The sequence below is a fragment of the Ictidomys tridecemlineatus genome, chromosome X (assembly GCF_052094955.1).
Source record: "Ictidomys tridecemlineatus isolate mIctTri1 chromosome X, mIctTri1.hap1, whole genome shotgun sequence".
NCBI classification, from domain to species: domain Eukaryota; kingdom Metazoa; phylum Chordata; class Mammalia; order Rodentia; family Sciuridae; genus Ictidomys; species Ictidomys tridecemlineatus.
The window spans coordinates 22,345,599-22,359,530 of NC_135493.1; positions in this window are offsets into that span (position 1 = coordinate 22,345,599).

Sequence of the window (13,932 nt, forward strand, 5' to 3'; positions counted from 1 at the left end):
AAAATATACCTCTTTCACTTGTTATTTTATTGTATTGAAGGACTGATGATAACCTTACACCATTTTTTAAAGTCTTTATTTCACAATAATCTTGTTAGATGTAGAAAATATTTATTTTAGAGAGCTGCCATATACCTCACACACAGTTTACCCTGTTGTTCATTATTTTGCATTATTATGGTACATTTATTACAATTAATAAAATAATATTTATGCATTATTATAAACTACAGTCCATACTTTATTCAAATTTCTTCTGTTTTACACAATGTCCTTTGTTCTGTTCAAGGATCCCATATTACATTTAATACCCGTGCCTCCTTAATCTCCTCAGGGCTGTGAGAATTTTTAAGACTTCCCTTGTTTTTGATGAACTTGACAGTTATGAGGAATACGGGTCAGACATTTTGTAGAATGTTCGTCAACTAGAAATTGTCTGATGTTTCCTCTCATGATTATACTTGGGTTTTGTGGAGGATACTACAGAGGTAAAATTCCATTCTCATCACATGATATTAAGGGCCCACATACATATCAATGGTTTATTACAGTTAATGTTAAATTTGATAACCTTGTGGTTATCAAATGATTTCTCTTTGTAAAGTTAATAACTTAAAAATGTTCTTTCCATATTGTACTCTTTAGAAGGAAGTCACTACATACAGTTCATGTTTATATAATAGGGAATATCTTGAAGGTGGAGTATCTGCTTAAACTATTTGGAATTTTCTGCATGGGGGAATTTTCTCTTTTTTCTCATTTATTTATTCAATCATTTTTATTAGTAAAACTTCACAGATATTTATTTTAAGCTTTGAATTACACTCTAATATAGATGATTTTTATCATTCACAGCTTCTATTAATTTGTCAAGTTGCTAAAAGTTATTTGTAACACCTGTATTATTCTATTTTTCATTGATATACTAAAATACTTGAGGCTAGATATTTTGTAATTAAAAAGAGGTTTATTTAGCTTACAGTTCTGGAGGTCCAAGAGGATGGTGTCAGCTTCTGTTTGGGTCTGGTGAAGGCCTTATGCAGATGGTATCATGTGTGAGAGGACCATGTGTGAGAGGGAGAGATCACATGGTGAGTTAGGAAGATAAAAAGGCTGGGAGGGGCCGGTCTTACTCTTATAACGTCTTGCTTTTATGAGAACTAACTCATTCCACAATACCAACATTCATCCCTTGAGGGGGCAATGTCCTCTATGACTTGACCATTCTCCACTATCTTGACCCCTTAAAGATTCCACCACCAATTAATGCCATCCCACTTGGGAGCAAATATTCAACATAGACATTTTCGTGGTCCACTTAGTGTCACATTTTCCCATTTTTTTTGTTAGTGTATCTATATTAAGGTTACAACATGAGTTCAAATTGATTAATTCAACTTTATTACCCCCTTGAATCACTATTGTTTGTCCCCCTGTTATCTGTAACCTCACATTCCAGTAACAAAAAATCCTAAATCTCACCATCTGCTGTCCATTTGCTTAATTATTCAAATCTAGTATATATGTATAGCAATAACAGAATTGTTAATCCACAGTCCTGTGGGAAGCAACTTTTTAAAATACAGTTTGGTGCTTATGTATAGTTTTTTCTTTAGTCTGATACCCTGTACTTATCTCCAGAATAACTTAGCTCAGCACCTTTTTATCTCTTACACCTTTTGATAATACTCTTTAATGTCCTTGCCTATCCCAGTCTTTCTGATTCAGACATAAGCCATGTGGAATTGGGCAAGGAAACAAATTTAAGTGACAGAATCCTACTGTGCTTAGGATCCTTAATAACTAAACTGTTTATCCCCCTATTTTGTTCTTTGATCAAGGTCAATGTGCCTTTTACTTTCTTTAGCATGATTCTCTTCCAGAAGCCACCTCAGTTCACACAGAAATGGGCTTTTTTAGATTGTACCAGATATACCCAAACATGTCTGAGTCCTAATTAGGTATAAGCTGTGACCCCCAGTCTATATGTTCCATTTCATTTAATTTCACTTAATTCTCATAGAGAAAATTCCTAAAATGTATTAAGTGCTTAATATTCTCAGAAATTTTTCTAAGAATATGTGTTAGTGTGATTAGATCTTGAAATCCAGTGAGGTAGTATATATTAGCATTCTGCCATTTTACAAATGGAAAAACAGGCTCGGAATGGTTCTTTTGCCATACTTAGCCACTTGGAGATGCCAACATATTCCAATTCAGTCAATATGTATTAAACACTTACTTTCTGTAGGCACTGTGCTAGGCACTGGTAAGAAATAGGAGAAGTGGTATGGTTATACAACTCAAGGAACTTTCAGCTTGCTGGGAGAAAGCAATGTATACCTAAAATATAATTTCAAATAATATGGGGGGCTGGGAATGTGGCTCAGGCGGTAGCGCGCTCCTCTGGCATGCGTGCGGCTTGGGTTCGATCCTCAGCACCACATACCAACAAAGATGTTGTGTCCGCCGAGAACTAAGAAAGAAATATTAAAAATTCTCTCTCTCTCTCTCTCTCTCTCTCTCTCTCTCTCTCTCTCTCTCTCTCTCTCCTCTCTCACTCTCTCTTTAAAAAAAAGATCTATCTATCTATCTATCATCTATCTAAATAAATAATATGGGAAGGAATAAAATTATCTGGTTTATTACAAGCCCAACCTATTCATTCTGGGGCCTTATATTCCGTGATATTTTTGACTGATCTTAACATTAGAATAACTGTCTTGTGAGTATCAGCAACCTGGGTCTCCAGGGAATATTCTGTGACTCTGAGGAAAGCCAGGTTGGGATTCCAAAGTGACTGTGGATAACCTGTTATAGAACACTACAAGTTGACTCTGGTTTTCTATAGGAAATCAGTACTCCCAGTGTAGCAGTGGGTTTTATGTGGTGCTTTGTGCTTGCCTGGCTTCTGTTTAACAGTCACTGAGGGACAGCCTGAGCTTCACCTTATTTCCTTTTGGCTCCCAGACCTCTCACCCCTCTTTCAGGTTGGCATTTCCTGGCTTCTTCACCATACGCCCTTCTTCTCCCCAGTCTAATTAGTAGATTGGTGGGAGGTAGTCTGAGAAAGGGAAGGATTTTCCCTGTGTACCCATTCTTTGCAGCAATCCAGTCATTTGGGCTTTAATTGGCTTCAGAGGGCCCCTCAGTGCTTTGTCCTTTGTGCATCAGGAATTTAATTACTTAATAAACCAAATGGGAGTCTTTCAAAATTGCCATGTTAGCGCTTCTCAGAGTACAACTTAGGCCAGGCTAGGGTACTCTAGTCACTGTAAGAGCCAGCCAAGAGCAAGTCTGTGAGGCTGGAAAAATTTTGAGTGCTCCAAATTTAGGACTCCAATTTCATTCTAGGGCTTATCTCAGATTCCTAGGGCCCCTCCCTATGCTTGTCTCCTGATCTTGCCCTTCCTATCTTGCTCACTTTCTCTGAGCTTTGATCTTTTGTTAGGGATTCTTTTAATTAGAGTTTATGTTCTATGTTACATTTCTGAGAGACCTTATTCAGTTAATCTGGTAAAGCAGTTTGTAATAATATTAGCAGCCAACACTGACAATATAAACCAGTACTTATAGGCATTATCCTAAATGCTTCATACTTATTCAATTTTCTTAATAACCATATGAGTTTGATAATTCTTACACTTGTGATGTATATGAAAAAAAAAAAAAAACAACCCAAGACCCAGAGAAGTTAAATGGTTTGTGTAAGATCACACAGCTAACAAGCAGTAGAGCTGGGATTTAAATCCATGTTATCTGATACTGGAACCCATGGTCTTCAAAGCACCAAATTGTAATGACAATTGTGTTTTGTAGTGACTGATAATGGCCTAGTTGTTGAAGCATATTTACATGATTCCCTAACCTTTTTCTAGAATACCAACTCTGGAATTTAACTTATAATATAGTTTATGAGCACTTACTGTGAACTAGATGATATTTTCATCTTTATAGTTACATTTAATGTCCTAATTCTCAGGAGTGGTTAATATACGCATCATGAAATCATTAAGGAACAACTAAATGTTACGTTTCAGAGTAAGTATACTGGTATTTTAGGAGGTGTAGTTGTGCCAGGGTTGGATAGGTAAGTATACTGGTATTTTAGGAAGTGTAGTTGTGCTAGGGTTGTATAGGTAGAGATAAAAGAGGGAGAAAGCATTTCAAGTGGGGACAAGTGACAAAGAATGCAGTTGAGAAGATGAGAAAGGAATAATGAGGAGATGTACCTAGCTGGCACACTGGTTTTCAAAGTCTTTATGTAAGCAGGATGAGAAACTCCAAGTCCAGCCTTCTTGCCCCATCTACCAAGGACAATTTCTAGCAGGGTAGGGACACTGTTCTGTAATAAGAGCTAGCATTTTTTAAGTATCTAGGATAATTTCTTCATTTAATATTTAAAACAAACTTAGGAGGAAACAGAGGCTCAAAGGTGCTAAGAAATTTACCCAAGGTCATATAGTTTATAATAAATAGAGCTTAATGATGAACCCAACAGTTTGACTTCAAAAATATGGTCTTAACTATAAAGCTTCTGTTCAGACATTATTAGTACTGGTTAGGCCCTTGTGCTCCCTCTCTAAGCTTCTTCTCTCATTTGTTAAGCTACCATTTATTTGAAAGGATGAGTTTTGTTGTTCTTGCCTGTGGCTTAAACCAGATCCTGATCAAGTAGCCTCTTTGATTCTTTATTCTAGGACTCAATCTTGATTTTGGCCATGAATGTCTTCACTATCTTGAAAAATGCAGCAGAGAAAGACAAAAACCAATGCAAAGAGAGACCTCTTTCCTAAGTCTGAAGCAGGGCTGGTCTAATTGCCCTTACTAGGCTTCTTTGCTATGGGCCTAACTATAATCCTATTGCCCCCCCCCCCCTAAGGTGGACAGATTGGGTTCTTGGAGGACATTTTGACTTTCAACCTTAATGAGTGCTTCTGTTTCCTAGACTTAAAGTGGATGAAGGGAAAAACCTTGAGCTTTCCTTTGAGGTTATAGGGCAAAACCACTGCGGCACCATAATTTGTGGCTCTGTTTACCCAATAAGGCAAATAGTCCAGCTTGTGGTCACCCAGGAATATTCTTCATTGCTTTAATGGAAGAATTCAGTAAAAAGTACAAAACATCCTACCTCTTCATCTATGTAAGGTTACCTTTCTAATCCTCACCACATAGGCCCAGTGAGATGTGAGTTAGGCCCTAAAAACTTTTGCACATCTCTCTCTTCATGTATACCCCTCCTCTAAGCTTCTGAAATTATCTCATGCAGTGTCTTATTTTGATTAAATTGACCAAAGAAGGACATAAAGGTGCCCTGTATTTTCTGTTTCTCATTTTATGTTACACACAGCCATATTAGAACACCCTGTATAGTGGGGATTTGATAATATATTCATTACTCCAAATTGGCCTCTACTCAGTCAACACTAAAACTCTCCTCTTATTATAAAGTTCATCTCTGTTCTCAAACAGAATTTAAAGTTCTAAGAAAAGATAAAACCCCCATCTCCCCCTCAAAATACCAAAACACAATTTCTCTTTCCTTGTTTGCACAGCAATAGGCTTTATTTAGTAGGCAGTAGGTGGCATTATAAGTTCTTCTGCAGGGAAGCAGCATGATAAAAGTGGTGTTACAGGAGGTTGATCTGACAATAGCATACCTAATCTTAATGGAACATTTCTCATATTGTGCTACAATTGCTTGTTTGCTTTCCATTCTCTCTTGATAGATTGTAAACTCCTTTTGGCACACATACTCACTGCACCTCCACTGCTTAGTAGAGAGTTAGTGAGTGAGGAGAGACTTTATGCAGAAGGATCAGGTGAGGATGTAAAAGTAGAGGAAGGAGAGAGTTATTGAGAGGAGTCCAGATATGTGAAGTGACAAGAACCTGGATGAGAACAGGGATCTGTGAGATATTTTGAAGGTACACATACCAGGATACAACATGGATGAAAAGGTGAAGAATTTAAGGAGATGTCAAGATTTTAAAGTTGAAAAATCAGAAAAAAAGACCTTACTATTCAATTTTAGGGGGATATCATGTTTCTTTGTTCCCCTCTTGAATTCAGAATCAACTGATGAGATAATAAATAGAGAAACAAGATATAAGTATTAATGCTCTGTGAATTATGTGGATTTTCCTACCTAATAATTGGCTCACCAGAACAAAAGTAGTCTTCCCTTCCAGGAGCACAGTTCATTTTGTAAGATTCCCACAGGGCTCAGAGCAACCTCAGACATTCTCAAATCAGGCAGAGGTAAAACAAAACCATAGGACAGGGGTTGGCCAACTTTTTATGCCATGTGCCAGTTAGTACATATTTTAGGCTTTGCAAGCCTTGTATTTAGTCTCTGTCACAACCACTTGTCTCTCCTGCTGTGATGTAAAAAAATCCACATACAGTTAATATCAGAATGAGTGTGGTTATGTTCCATTAAAACTTTATGTACAAAAAAAGATGGTGGTCTGGGCTTGGTTCATGAACTACAGTTTGTCAAATCTAGCACAGAAGAAACTGGGTTGAACGGTTTCTTTATCAGTCTCACCCATAAGTCACATCTTGAGAAAAAGGAAAATGGGCTTGGTTCCCAGAGAGACCAGGCATGTTATTATAGTGGGAACTGTCTCAGGTGGGAATATTGATAGCATAGAAATGAGCAAAAGCTAGACATTAGGGTCTTCCTGCCCTTTACCCCATGAGCCTATTGTTAAACATTTACCAGCACATCACTGCATGGAGAATATGTGAATGTGGATTGGAGAGTCATTTGCTTGGAGGAGAGAGTTGAAACTGACAGTGGATAAACCTACTGATAATGGGCTAGAAAAGAGCAAGGTAAATGAAACAAAATACGTGTGGCATAGTCACACTTTGGGGTCAGTATAATTATTACATCGCAGAAGCTGGGAAGAGAGATGGGAGAAATAGAATAAGAAGGGAGAAGCAGTGTTACAGGAGGTGGCCATCACTCACTACCTATGGTATTAGGTTCCTTGCCGAACATATCAAAGGACCACTTATGCCTTATTAATTACAAATCTAAAAGCTCTCATTCTCCTGAAAAAGTGATTTTAGTGGAGATGGCAAAAGAGATTCCATGGAGCCTATAGGCCTTCCAAATGAACCCAAGGTTTGTGTCCCTCTAAGGCTTTTTCCCTGCATGTTTCTTCCATCAACATCAAGGGGGATAAAATTTGTAGCAGCTGATATAATGCCACTAACTAACAATTAAAGACTTTGAATTTCACATTATTGCATTTAACTCATAAGGACTCTAGCTACTATTGTGGTTTAAAGCCTTGTACTATAGTCCTAGCTGAGAAATACAACAGTGGGAATTCCCCTAAATAAGAGCAGATTGCATATAATAAATAATTAGCTGATTGCATATTCTAGAAATTGGTTGATGGTTGATGGGGGCTGGGGCTATAGCTCAGTGGTAGAGCGCTTGCCTTGCATGTATGAGGTACTGAGTTTGATCCTCAGCACCACATACGAAATAAAATAAAGATATTATGTCCATCTACAAGTAAAAAATATATTTTAAAAAGAAATAAGTTGATAGTTATGCTAGCCACAGTGGCCTGCTTGTTTTGAGGTGAGGCATACTGAACTCTAGTAAGAGTCTTGCTCTCTTCCCATGGGATTATGATACTAATAAAAATTTTGCCACTTTAATAGTCTAAGTCTTTAGAGTGCTTCTCCTGACTCTGGAGCTCATTTTGATCTCTACCTAAGACTGGTTCCTTATAAGGCCCCAGACACCGAAAATAAAGTGTTTCACTTGCTAATTATGGCCCCTACCCAAGCCTGAGGATACTAGGTAAAATCACATTTAAGGTTCCAAACAGCAATGCCAGTGAAGTTCACCAAAACGATGATCTCTTAATGTAGGACTTTGTTCCCCAAATGCTACTCCTAGTGTTTATCCCCTGAATTTTCTGGGCTGTGTTGGAAATTTTTGAGGCTAAGTTGTCTATCATATTTACACTGCTTATCTCTAAGCAGTTGAGAGCACACAGAAGGAAGTAGATACAGATGAATCTCTCTCCTTTAATACCTCCTATTAGTGATGACAACCAAAACTTCTTTATTGTTGGATAGGTATTTTATTTGTATCATTTAACCTAATCCTTATATCAACTCTATGAAATAAATACCATTAATGTTTCCATCTTATAAATGACAAAATTAAGGGCCAGAAATATCTAATAACTTATCCATTATGAAATAGGTGGCAGACTCAAGATAAAAACCTTAGTGATCTAAGTGTACCCATTCTATCATCTCCCTGCTTATGTCTTAAAAAGATAAAAAAGTAAGATTCTTTGTTAAAGATCAATTTGGTTTAGTCATGAGGTAGACTTGTGCTCTGACTGCTCCAAATTAAAATTACCTCAAAATTAAAATTCCATCCTTATAAGGTGGAAAATAGAAAAAATTGTCTATAGTTTAGAGTCTCTACTCAGATGGACTTACAGAATGGAGATCAAGAGCTGAGAAAATGCTAGAAAGAAAAGAGAGAAGCCCACATTATCCTTTCAACAAAGAGACCCTACCTTCTGGTTACTAAGGCCAAATTTATGTTCAATCTTCCTGTGGTGAAGAGGAGCAAATATGAGATTCTTCTCCAGCTCTTTCCTAGGCCTTGTAGCAGTAGTTTTCCCCTCCATAGATATTTGAGTTAGAGAATAAATATTCCTTAAGGCCATCGACATGGTATTTAATCTTTTGGAAATCTATAATGATAATATATGAAAAGTGGTTACTATATAGTAAATACTTGATTCATGTTAATTCATTTAATAGGCCCAAGCTACACACACACACACACACACACACACACACATGTGCATGCTCCCATGTGGCAAAACATTTCTCCTCTGGATTCCAGCACTTATCTCCCCACACATAGCGTGTTCACTGCTCTGACATGCAGCTACTCAATCTCATCCACTCTAGTTCTCTGTCCTCTCATTGAAGGAGACTCAAACACTAAACAGTTGCTATAATGTTAAGTAAGTGCCATGAAGGCATGAAAACATGGCAATGGGATAGTGACTGATGGAGTGGGCAACATTAGAAGAAAGGTCATCAGAAATGCTTCTCCGAGGTGGTGACATTTGAGCAGAAACCTGAGTGATAAGAAAGACTTAGCCAAAGATATGGGTAAAGTTCCCAGACAAAAGGAAAAATTTCTTTCCTGGAGACCATAAAGTGGGTGTGTTTCTGGCTATTGGATAGTTCCATCCCACCATTATATATTAATAACTTGAAGGTCCATTTTATCAGTCTGTTTATTGTGAGTTTCTCTATTGTGAATCAGTCACCAGAGGCTTGGGGGAATTGACAATGCCAAGGTCTGATCAGTTAAGAGTGCCTGAGCTTGATTTGTAGTGACCATACCAAAGTGTACACACTTTCAAAAGGCCTGACTGGAAAGTAATCTGCTGACCACCTCCAAGCTGTCTTAACTGCAAGATCACTCAACTGTTTCTGCTTTGTTTTCAAGCTGCTTAATAAACAGCAAACAACTCTAGTCTCTCTTAGCCAGTTGGCAGCTGGAGCTACAGAATGGTGTGGGGAGCTGATGAAAATGAGGTGGCACTTTAAAAACCTGGAACCAATTGACCTTAACTGTGTTTCTTCATGCTTTTGTTGAAGCTGCAGGTAAGTGATTTGCTGGTCTTGGCTCTGGAGAGGTTTTATATATTGTTCCTGTGGTCATAATTCTCACCCATTTTCCTTTCATCCTTCTCAGGTAGGGGAATAATTACTGCTTTGGCCTCCTGCTTTGGGGGGTACTATTATATGATTCACCAAAAAGCTGGGTCTGTCTGTCCTTCCTACTTCCTTCCTTCCTTTCTCCTTTTAACGTCTCTTTGTTTAGAAGAAAGAAATCAATTTTTGAATTGATTTCAAATTGCATTTGAATTTGGAAAATTAAAACAAATGAACAGCAAAATACTATTATTTTTAGAGCTCATAAGACAAAGCCTGGCTGACTTGGGGTTTTGACTATTGGTTCTTATAACAAATGGCTCCTTTAAGATGGCACCAAAGTCAATACTAATGGTTATTATGATTAAGTACAGCTCCCTTGGCATCCGTTTCCTGCTCTTTGGCTTCCCTCCCCTCTCTCCAATGCACAAACACGTGGTTTTAGTAAAGTGAAGTGTCTGTGAGATACTAAGGAGAAAAAGTTTGTATAGGACTCTACCTTTTACCAAGTAGTTTCTCACTCATTATTTCATTTTTTTCACCTCAAAACAGCATTGTGAGGTAGGGGATATTCATATTAAAAATGAGAAAACTGAGGCTAAGGGAGGTTAAGCAATTTGCCTGACATCATACAGCTCAAACTGGCATCCTACTCACCTGACTTGATATTCTCTATATTTTCTGCTCTGTTACACTGTCTCATAATTATTTATCCCAAGAATTTTTGGAGTACCATTTGTGCTAGGCTCTGTGGAATACATTAGTGGGTGAAACACACATAGTCCTATCTTTACTGGAGCTTATTATATTTTAAATGTGGAAATATAGACAAAATAAGTGAACAAATATATTTTTAAAATTGCAGATCATGGAAAAATGCTATGATTGCAAGTGGAAGTAAGAAATTTGTGTGGGGGGGTAACTTCTCTGATAGGTATCTTGGAGTGGGTGACCTTTAGGGTAAGTCCTGAAGACCATGAGTGAGCTAGTAATGATGGGTGTGAGAAGATTAGATCAAGCAGGTGGAGTGCAAAAAAACAATCAGAAATATTCATAGTGTACCATATACTCTGTCCTATCTACTCCATGTCCTCATAAGCTGCGTTCTGCATCCACAGACACTCTGAGACCTTAATGAAGTCTCATCAGGAATTGTTATGCTATCATGCTAACCATATACACTTACTCTGTTACATACTGAGCTCATTTTCTTGCTTGCTATAAGAAGGCCCTTAGAAACCAGGGTGATTTTCCAAGAGAACATCACAATGTTTTCTGTTGAAGGTGGACATTGACCCCCAAGCTATGCCTCCCGTCTCACCTGTAATTTTCACAAATATTGATCCTAAATATGAGAATGTGAATGGCAAAGAAAAACCCATCCCCACTTCAGGAGACAGTTTACAGGGGCCATATTGATCAAGAGACTCCAGGATGAGACCAAGTAGAATTTTATGTGTGCATAACAGATTGCATGTTTGGGGTTTGTAAGAAAGGAGTTTGACTTCTTTGGTCAACTGAGTTCTCTCACACCAAGATGATGGGTGCTTTGCATCTGATCAGTGCTTAAACATCATCTTGATAATGCAGGGATCTTACACTAAGCCGTCTACCTTCTTCACTGTTGTGCTTCTCTTCTAGATATTTCTAAATCAAATATGAATTTAATTAAGCACTGGCTGTGTGCCTCTCCCTGTACTAAGCCTTGAGATAAATGCAGAAATATCACCATCACAGTCTTTGCCTTGTGGAGGCTGCAGTCTACATGAGGAAACAAAGTAGAAACATGTTTAAGAACTAGAAAATTAAGAAAATCAAATATTCTTCAAATGCTCTATTTTGGCATAGGGAAGTATTGTGAGTTCAGGAAAGGAAGGAATGCTTACTGGAAGCTGTCATATTGAACAAAGAGCTCAAAAAGTGGTAGGAGTTGGGTTTGTGGAAAACACACACAAAAAGCCATTCAAAGAGGGCAGTGTTTGCTATGCCCTGCATATAGTCAATTTGTGTATATTGACTGATTCCCAGATGCTGGTGGTAGAGGGAGAGAGATCCACTGCTACTGTTGTTCTGATGATGATGCTCTAAGAATGGAAGTGTGAAATGCTCTTGCTTTATTTTTCACTCACTCTTCTCAAGCTCTAAATCAAATTTTGAGATTTGTGTTTTCCCCTTTAAGAATGGGTTCAAAATTCATATTTTGCTCACATTCACCTAGATTCAAAGACTGGTAATGGTGAGAGAGAGAGAGAGAGAGAGAGAGAGAGAGAGAGAGAGAGAGAGAGAGAGAGAGAGAGTGTGTGTGTTGAAGGAATAATGAGATTGGAGTTAAAGCAGATCACTTTTATTACTGTGGATATTTGTCAAGGATGACTATGAACTTTATCCCTCTATGATAGTTCTGATATGATCAGAAGGGTGAAGTTGAAATGAGCATAATTAAGGCTCAAGGAGGGTGGCTTGGGAGGGATGATGACCACAGTGAAGAGACTTAAAGCACAACCAAGGACACTTCCCAGTAGCTTTAGGATTGGCCACAGACCTTATGGAGATGCATAAGAAAAGAGACACATTCATGCCCTTACAAACCATCTGGTATAGTTGCTAAGACAGTACATAAATGGAAATAACATCAGGTAGCAGGATCAGTAGACATTTTCCATGTAGCTCCACGGGAGATATAGGGAGGCAGATGGGGATTAGGTCAAAGTGTGGCCTTTTAACCATTAGAGCTGTTCAAGAGTGGAAGGGGCTGCCCCATGGAGTGCTGGGCTTCCTCCTCGTGGAGCTGTTCCAGGGTGGGGTGCCTCCCTGTCTGGGATGCTGCAGTCCAAAGAGTTTAGACTGCCTGCCCTGCTCTTTGTTAGCATCTGGGAGTTTGAAGCTTCATGCCTTTTAACTGACCTCACACATTGAGAAGCATGTAAACCACCCGTGGTCACAGCACAGACTTGACCAGCAGGTTGGAATGGCTCACTAGACTAAGAATTCATCCTCAGGCTTGCAGCAGGATCTGTGCCTGACAAGGAAGAAAGGCTGCTAAAGACTTCACTGACTGGAACTGCTTCAGGGCTGCTCTGGGAAAGTGGTTTCAGACATCTCTCTTCATAGACAGGTGTCAGCCAAATGTGTGGCAAGTCACCTCACCCTGGGAGGAGCTTTTATGCCTAAATCCTGGGGAAGCACTAGAACTAAAACATCGCCTGAGGGAATCTGCTGCAGGTTTGGCTCTGCAAACCTTCTCATTCAGCTAATGAGGAAGGCCTGATTGAAAGCGGCAGATGGAAATTAAAAAACAGAGGAAGCAGCTTTAACCATAGCAACCTTCCACCCACTCCATTAAGGCTAAGGCCTGGGCCCCAACACTCCTGTGAGTAAAATGAGGGTCAGAGAACTTCAGAGACATCTGCCCAAAGGCTTCAGAAGTGAATTCTGGGCCCCTTCCTGGTACCAAAATTTAATTCTCTGGGCTTGAAAAGATTCTTCTTAATGGTCTTAGCGGACCAGGCTGCATTGAAAGTGAAAACGACTTTCCAGTCCTTCATAAATGCATAGTAATTCATAGAGCTACACTGAGCTGAGCTCTATTAGATGATGATAAACTATTTAAATTTCCCAGAAGTCTCAGGTGGTGTGATAAAGATGGAAGCCATAAAAGTCTGCTTCTTGCTGATGTAGTTCATGGTCGAGGTCTGGTTCTCCACCAGATATAAGGGAATTATTACTTCATTCGTATTCACGGATGATCCAATTTAGCTTTCCATTGCAAAGTTACCAACAGGAGCCCCGAGTGGTTCACTTGGGGCTGAAATGGGGAACTAGACTCTGGTCAAGCTCCAAGCAAGGGATATGGCATTTATTGGGAGCCAACTGTAATGTAGCTTAAAGGTTAGATATAACCTGACTATCATAGCAGAAATTTCTACCTTTAAAGCTCTACCATTAGCAATCATTTGGTTTCCTTCATATGCTATGTTTTTGGGAGAATGTGGTCAGTATATAGATGTCTGTATATAAAAGGACTGCCTTTCATTTGCCTCCATACTAAAGTATCTTAGAAGTTTACTTTCATCAGCCAGAAGCTTTATGGTACTTAGGTCTGGCTTGAAGTGACATTGGAGTCTACAGTGGCATCAGTTTCCCTGGCAGGGGGGCTTATGGACTGCCTGAGTGCCCAAGTTCATACTGGGGTTATCTGGATCAATG